General features: G+C 34.8%; 1 long non-coding RNA gene across 1 annotated transcript; it reads left to right on the top strand.

The window, feature by feature from the left end:
- The first annotated feature begins 418 nt into the window (after positions 1-418).
- Positions 419-1,488, top strand: LOC122319943. The gene is made up of 2 exons (XR_006245407.1): positions 419-729; positions 816-1,488. It is a non-coding gene; the product is annotated as an uncharacterized LOC122319943 (long non-coding RNA).
- The last annotated feature ends 7,841 nt before the right edge of the window (positions 1,489-9,329 follow it).

The raw sequence follows: 9,329 nt of genomic DNA, 5'->3' as shown, positions 1-9,329 counted from the left end.
GATGTGACACATCAGAATGAAACAGTGAAAAGCGGACCTATTGATATACGAATTGATGTTAAGACATTAACAAATATCCCCGAAAAAACATCAGCATACTGCCTAATAATTCATGATAAATTATTCGAATATACACCACTAACAAACGAAGTTCGAAAAATATTTTAAATGCATGCATATACTTAATTTCTCGCGTTCTGAGTAAGAGAACAACAACAACAACAACAAGTCACAGATTACAGATTACTGTAAACAAAGTATAAAAACGAGCTTGAAAAATAATATGCATTGTATATACATATACGTAAGACGCTTTCAACAGAGCTTCGAGAAAACATTACATACGTATGTACATACATATATATTTAGTTTTCTTGTTTACACGAACATGATGTAGAAATTAGTAATAAATCAGATTCGAAACTAGAAACTATAATTCAGAAGTTGAAAAAATGTTACAAATTATAATCCTTGCAACTGTTTTGCTATTTAATGCACATTCAGGAAATTGCAAACCGACAACTATAAAAACTATACAATTTAATTATACCTTGCCAAACAACGATGTTATAAAAATAGACCTCACATTCGAGTTTCTCAATAAGGAATCAAAAACGGATGTTGAACTGTTTGATTTGACAACGATGTCTTCCCCAACAACAACAACAACAGCAAAAACAACTACAACTACATCAACGATACTGGAAACGAGGTCAAAAAAAAGCGGAGGTAACGATGTTGTTAAAGACAACAATACATTATTTTTTTTAATTACTAAAAAAAAAAAAAAAAAAAAAATATATAAAAATCTACAGAGCCATCGCCACCACCACAACAACCGACAACAGAAAGCTCAATAGAAGAAATTTACAGTGACAGTTATGAGCAATTTACTAGAGAGGATGCGGTGAAATCTTTTCAGGAGGCCTTAATAGAAAAAGAACAATATATCGGAGGAATAATAAACGCTACTACCCCATTTTATAGACATTTTAACCTTAAATATAAAGATACGGCTATCTCAATTCGTTGCTTATATGAAAGTAATTATGAAAAGAAGATTCTAACATTACATTGCACTCAATTTTATGAAACAAAAATAATTGAACGGATATTAGACAACGGGGAAATCGAACAAGTAGAAGTTAGAAAAAACCCCGATAGCTTGGAAAATGTCATCATTAATGATGACATTAATAACTACACTCAAATGTTACATATGAAAATCAATTGAGCAATGTGGAGCTCAATAAATAATTGACACTTTAATTTTTGTAATCATATTTTATGTACTCCTATATTTCAAATATATTTTATGTACTCCTATATTTCAAATATATTTTATGTACTCCTATATTTCAAATACAAATTATGTACTCCTATATTTCAAATAAAAATTATAATCGCACATATTGTATGTAAAAAAACAACTATATGTATGTTCACTATATTTCAAATAAAAAATAAATAAAATGATGAGCGCACATACAATGTATTTTTTAATCACAATTCAAAGGGGGTCAAACAACTATTGCGGTTATATGTAGGTATACATATTTTACTTTATCGCAATTCTGTAACATTACTATACACATACATATGTAAATTTGTACATGTGTGTGCCTTATTCAAGAGATCAAACAGCTATTGCGTTTCAAATAAATACAAGTCGCATACAATGTATACCTATTTTGTTTTTACCTTTTTTTTCCATACATATGTATATACGCACCAGTATAAATATACCACAGGAATAATTCTGTAAAACTAGTTGTTAAGAGAGCATCGAAGAAAAATGAACAACAAGGTGTTTTTACTAAAAGTAGTACTTCTCGTACTCGTGTGTTTTAAAGTAACAAAAATTGATTCTACAAAAGAGACGAACCGGCGACAATTTGAACGTGAAACAACATTTAGATATGAACCATTGCCAGCAACGTTCCCCTCAGTCTCTGACGCGGTGGAAAATTTTCGCCGTCATCTAATAAGGATGGAGAAAAATATTGGCGGAGTGATTGAGTCACCGAACGTATATGCAAGACACTTTAAAATAAAATATTTGAGAGGATTGATAGATATTAATTGTCGATATTACAGTGATTTTATGAACAAAATATTAAGAATTTACTGCGATATGCCAAAAAGTAATCAACTCCGGGAAACAAGTTTTCTATATGAACGAGATTTTAATGATGAAAATGAATCAGATGATGGAGTACAGCCAGTTGTCAGAAGTCAGTCAGATAATGGAGTACAGTCAATTTTCAGAAGTCAGTCAGAACCAAACATTGGAACATACGACATCAATGATTATGTGCAAGTCTTACACATGGATATCCAATAGAATATAACAAGAAGAAAAAGTCAAACAAAAACAAAACAAAAAAAAAAAAAAGTTCAACACGAAAATATGAGCATTTTAAAAAAAATTATAGATTTCATACGAGAATATTTTAACATTATAACGCCTGAGGACAAGGAAAAACTTTTAAATATTCAAACACGATTGGAACATATTAAAAATTTAAATTTTATCTTTAATAAATTTGAAACGTCTAATAATGGAAATGATCTAGTAGACTATGAGAAATATGAAGAAGAAGAAGAACAACAACAACAACATGCCAAGTACATTCAACAAAAATTAATTGATGAACATGACGCTTTACAAATTATGACTTCTTATAAAATTTTGTAAGTAGTACATACATTCAGTATATTTAAAAAAAATTATACAATTTTTCTTTTTTTGTTCAAGATCGAAACCGTCATCATCATCATCTGAATAGCAAGATTACTGCGCAAAAAGATTTTGCTGGCACACCACTTTGTTGCAAAGGCGGTCTCTCGTGGGAATTGATAATACACTTTGTTGCGAAGGCGGTCTCTCGTCGGAATTGATAACACACTTTGTTGCGAAGGCGGTCTCTCGTCGGCACTTTGTATAAATAAAATTTTCAATAATTCAATACTTTGTTGCAAAAAAACAGGACGTTGTGGTTTTTTTTATTGACATTGGAAAATTTTCCATTTGCTGGACAAATGCATGTTGATAATAACATGTGCACATAAATTTAATGCGCAAAACAAAGTTGATAACATACTTTGTTGCGAGGACAAGCTGACACGCTGTGACAGAATGTGAGACCCGCATAAGGAAATTGCCAACTAGCAAGACCGTCGTCTCTCGTGGGAATTTTGATAACTCACTTTGTATTAATTGTGTATTAATAATATCTTGGTGTATCGACAAAAAAAAATTGCCCATTTGCAGAAAAAAACTTTATGCATGTCGACAAAAAGTTCACATACAGATTTTTTTTTTTTTTTTTTTTTTTTTAATACGCGCGTAGTCCCACGGCCCGCTTTCCCGCCCAACCGACCGAGGGGCGACCGCCGTGTAACGTACGGCACGATTCGCGATAATTTTGACGCGAAAGAAAAGTTAAATTTGACGCGATGTTAATTAAGAAAAAAAATTAAAAACGAAGAAAAATTTTAAATTTAATTTAAGTTTAAATTTAGCAATCTAATTTTGTGCCAGAAATGTTAAAACTAATTGCTTAAGGAGCTGCAGAGAGTCAGAAGAGGATAAAATAGGAAAAAAGTCTATTGTAGTCAGAACAAAGTACTCTGAAAGGCTCATGCACGTTATAATTACGTCTACACTGATTTAAAACTAAAGGAACATAATTTCTAGTTAATCTACTTGGTACCGAGAAATTTAGTCTACTCAGCAAATTAGGACAGTCAATATCACCACGTATAAGGTTATGAATAAATACAGTACCAAGCATCGTTCTACGGTTAGTAAGGGAGGGCAGGTTAATGAGGAGCAATCTATGCGAATATGAGGGTAGGAATAGGTTTGCATTCCAGTTAAGGCGGCGTAGTGCAAAAATTAAAAAGTTTTTTTGTACTGATTCAATGCGATCAGCATGTACTCCGTATTGAGGACTCCAAACGGGTGCCCCATACTCGAGGATTGGCCGGACCAACGATATAAATAAAGCCTTGGTAACGTAAGGATCCTCAAATTCCTTCGACCATCGTTTAATAAATCCAAGCATTCCCCTAGCTTTATTAACCATGCTCGAAATATGCAGAGTGAATTTAAGTTTGGGGTCCAATAGGACGCCAAGATCGTCAACAAGCGCTATTCTTTCCAAGGCACCACCACTTAGCGAATAGGTGACGTTATGCGGATTGACCCGACAGAACGTCATCAGCTTGCATTTGGAGCTGTTTAATTTTAGTAAATTGTCGTGACACCAGTTTTGAAAATTGTTTAGGTCTGCCTGAAGGCTTAAATGACGGGAGCAATCATTATACTGCAGACAGAGTTTTACGTCGTCCGCGTACATAAGTACGCGGGAATGCGTAATGATCGATGGAAGATCATTAATGAACAAAGTGAAAAGTAATGGTCCCAGATGGCTTCCTTGTGGTACACCAGAGGTAACTCTGAGGAGACCGCTTAAGGAATTTTTGAAAAGGACTCTTTGAGTTCGGCCACTGAGATAACTAAAGATCCAACTTAAAAGATCTGCTGGAAACCCCATCATGTCAAGTTTGCGAATCATTAGGAAGTGATTTACAGAGTCAAATGCTTTACTGAAGTCTGTGTAAATGACATCAGTTTGGAAATTATTTTTAAAGCCATCTATCACGAAGGATGTGAGCTCTAGAAGATTTGTTGTGGTAGACCTGCGTTTCATAAATCCGTGTTGGCATGGAGATATGATTGATCTACAAAGGTGCTGCAAGTGGGGGGTTACTGCACGTTCGAAAAGCTTTGGAATTGCTGACAATTTAGAAATACCTCTATAATTGCAAGCATCCGACTTGCTTCCCTTTTTATGAAGGGGAATGACAAATGACTCCTTCCAAATGAGGGGAAACTGACAAGTTTGTAGGGATAGGGTAAACAGCTTGAGAAGGGGTTTACACAATGCATTTGCACAGTGTTTAAGAACGCACCCAGGAATCCCGTCAGGACCTGGGGAGTAAACTGGTGTAACACGTTGAAGATCCAAAAGTAGGGAGCTTTCGTTTAAGGTGGGACGAAATATTAGGTTCGACTTAGGTATTGCGTATAAATATTGCTCACTTGAATGAGACACTGTTGAGTAAGTTGTTTGAAAGAATTGGGCAAACAGATCGGCTATTGCCTGATCAGTGTTAGCCGTCCTACTTTCAAACGAAAGCGAAGGCGGAAAGGAACATGATCTGCGCTTAGTGTTGACAAAATTATAGAACTGTTTGGGATCCCGTAAGAACTGGCACCTGCAACGGACTAAATAATTTTTGTAACACTGAGCGTTAAGCACGGTAAAGTTTGACCGAGCTCTTATGTATTTTCCAAAAACAGACTGACAACCTGAAATTTTATATTTTTTATAAAGTCTGGACTTTACATTCCTAAGGTGTGTTAACTCCTTACTAAACCAAGGTGGTTTATGGGATGTTGACGGGTTATATAGCGGAACACACGAGTTAAAAAACAGTTTGATTGCCGAATAAAAAATTGTAATGGCGTCTTCCATATTATTGCAGGAATAGAGATCGGACCAGTCATTGCCAGATATAAGATGATTAAGTCTCAGAAAGTTAGCCTTGCGAAAACAATGAATTCGCTTGGCTGACTTTAAAGCATTATTTTTTACTGTTATACCAATGTCGATAGTCACCTCGAAAGCAGGGTGATATGGATCTTCAGGCAGCGTAAGTGGAGTAGCTCTAGAAAGAACAACACTTTCAGGATTTGAGACGAGGCACAAATCAAGTAAGCGATCTAAAGAATTTCGAACATGGTTTACCTGACACAGAGGTATGTCAAGTAGACCGTCAATGAATTCATTTTGGCCTAAGGGTTGTAAAGCACTGGAATTATCATCCGAGGACCACGTAGTTCCAGGTATATTAAAATCACCTAGAACTACTAACTGATCCATATAAAAACAGGAATGGTGATAATTTAAACAAAGCGGCCAAGCGGCATAGGGAGTAGTATAAAAAGCGACCTACATTTCCAGAACACATTTTAGTTTCTTTGAAACTTTCAAGCATTTTTAAGTTTTTACAAAAAGAAAAGCAGCAAAAAAAAAAAAAAAAACATGATATTTTTCATGTTGTTTTTATTATCAGCATGTGGTGTCTTTATACAGGCTGACAAAACCCCAACAACAACAACAAAGATGACAACAACAACAACAACAACAGAAATGGTAGAAGAAGCAAGGGAAGCAACAGAAGCCACAATATCAGAAATGCTAGGAGAACCAACTGAAGATCCAGAAACAGCATCAGCACCAGAAGAGATAGCAGAAACAACAAAAACAACTACAACTACAACTACAACAACAGAAAAATCATCATCGAATATTAAAGACTACGTAGATAATTATATAGATGATCTTAATATTGCTAAAACTAATAACTCGTTAAATACTACTTTCCTATACGTGTGGTTTGCGGTAATGTTAATAATGGCTATGTTGATTGTTTTCAGTCTTGTATTGCAGATATTTAGAATTTCAATTCTTTTATATATTGATTATACTAAATTTAATAGAGATGACCACTCATCCACTGAAATGTAAAATATTAATATCTATATACGTATATTTCCATTCTTTAATAAAGCTAACCAGCTATCCACTGAAACGTAAAATATTAATATCTATATACGTAACTATCAATCAATAAATAATCATATTTAATATTATGATGAAATAATGTTTTTATTTTGGGTTTTTATATAAAGGAGGTATGCGAAATCTTGCGAAATCTTTTATATATATGTACAACAAAAAAAAGGCAAAGGCAAGACGATAATTTTCTTTCACACGCTCAGTAGTACGTTGAGGGTGGTTTTTTTTCTTTTTTTAAGATAACAAGTTCGGACTCATATAAATAGAGCCCCAAAGTTGGATACCCACTTCAAAACGAAGTCGAGAGCTAAAACGTTGAGTACTTTTATTAGTTTTTTCCGTCACCATTGGTGTAATGCGAATAATTTCACGTTGTATAAAAAACATAACTTGAGATCATTGGTATTATACAAATGGATAGAGAATAAGACCAACAATTAAAATCTACGTGTGTGTATGCGATCAACATTCAAATTTTCCATATCATATTCAGTGATGCTAGCGCTGTCAAAACAAAAACAAAAAAAAAAACACGTATATGTTAATTAACTTCCCACATTTCGATGATACAGTTCAAAATTTGTTTGTTCAACAAAAAACAAAAATTGGATTGTGTCATCTGATATGGTGAAGTAAACCACAACTAAAAAAAGAAAAAATTAAATTAGATAAAAAGTCTAAATAAATAGGACTCGACATTTCTATTTTCAATTCAGTTTAAAAACTAAAGTTCAACGATACCATCCAACTCGGAGAAATAAAACGGTAAAGAAAATGAACGACCAAGATCAGAAGAAAGAACTGCAAGCTCGGAAAAAAGCACTGAAGAAGCTTGTGTTCACTGAGCCTGTAGAGGTTCCTCCTCCTCCTCCTCCAAACAATGCAAACGATGTCAACGTTTGCTTAGGTGCGAATAATTGTCAGTGTATCCGCTGTCGTTGTACTGAAGATATGGAAGACGGACCGGAAATGGAAGAACTCGCCTATAATTATTTATTTCAACGAAACAGAAATAATGAGAAAGAAGACACCCATGTAAATCACAACTGCTGTGGCTAAATGAATACTCTTTTTATTGTTTTTTTGGTTTTGGAAACAATAAAAAAATAACCCAACATTATAATTTCATAATCTTTTTTTATTTACTATGTGAATTTCCCATAGGTCTGAGTGGGTGCAAAATTTAATATTTAAATTTACAAACACTTTGATCTATTGACAGTTTACAAACGAACAACGTAAATATTAACAACATCTTTGTCTTACTTTAACCTTATCTTATAAAAACTTATTTTTTTTTTTTTAAAAAATTTTATTTAGTCAAAAATGATCAAAAATGATTCTAACATTGTTGAAGTGACGAAAATGCTCAAAACAGAAATACAAGAATTTTGTGATGAGTTTGAAGGTATAATTTCTGAAGAAGATTTGAGGATCTTGATTGCTATCCGTGACCTGGTTATAGAAGATGCACTTTATATAATACAACATTATCACAATTTGAGGGAACGAATGACAAGACCCCTCGAAACAAACATATACAATCATCAATAAAATAAAAAAAATTATTTAAACTGTATACAAATTTAAAAAAAATTTTCTTTGTTAGGGGGTGGGATAAGGGGAGGGCTAAGACAGCCCCAAAGAATCAGGGGCGCACCCCGCCTCTCTCTCTCTCTCTCTCTCTCTCTTCTCTAGCTTAAACACAAATTTCTCACAGTAAACTCACACCCAACTGTCCCCGACCTACATTCACTCACAAATAGAGTGTTATCAGCAAAAAGCCGGCAGCAGACCGGTCACCGACCCACTCCACCGCGCTTAATTCATTATTCAAGGTCAAAACACTTTACACTTTTTATCATCAACAACAACAACAACTCACACGTCCCCACAAATCAATTCCTACAGTGAATAGCTCACTGTGTGTATACACACAGTGAGCTTTCACTGCAACAATGGATTTGACTCATAGTAGTAGTAGTAGGAGTAGTAGCAGTAGTAGTAGTAGTAGCAGTAGTAGTAGTAGTAGTAGCAATAGCAGTAGCAATAGCAGTAGGTAGTTTATGGACATTCCGAAATTTAAATATGCGCGCCAACAACAATTTTTAATATTCCCGCCATCAATTAACCGTCACATTTCAAAACACTCAAAAGCTTTTTCACACACACACACACACAAAAAGCTTTTTGAGCTTTTTGGTTCGAAACTTCGCTAAAAGCTCTTTTGAGCTTTTGAGCTTTCTGAGAGCTTTCGGGTTCGAAACCCCGCTGTTACACAAAAAATTTGACGCAGAATGCCCATAAACTACCTACTTCCCACTTATTCTACACCTCTTATGTCTCCTTACACTGCCAGATTAGAGTCAAGCTCAAAAGGGTCTTCTTTTCCGGCTAATTATTCCAAGCCCGTTCCCTTGGCTGTGGTTTCGCTAGATAGTAGATAGGGACAGGTGGTGTGGATCGGATCCCTCCGAGTTTTATTTAACGTGGCGTGTTCCACATTGAAGGGAGTACAGCCACGACACTCTTATATACCCATGTATATAGTGCATGTGTCAGATTAAGCGCGCCAACGCCCCAAAATAGAAGCTACAGCTATGTACGTAGCAACTATCCCGGTAGCAATTCGAGTGTGTGCTTGTCGGGCAAACACTCCCCCTTGCTGAGGAGCGA

Source organism: Drosophila ficusphila, unplaced genomic scaffold (assembly GCF_018152265.1).
Source record: "Drosophila ficusphila isolate 14025-0441.05 unplaced genomic scaffold, ASM1815226v1 contig_309, whole genome shotgun sequence".
Classification (NCBI taxonomy): Eukaryota; Metazoa; Arthropoda; class Insecta; order Diptera; family Drosophilidae; genus Drosophila; species Drosophila ficusphila.
Note: the sequence above shows the minus strand (reverse complement) of the source record. Positions and strands in the feature narration are given on the sequence as shown.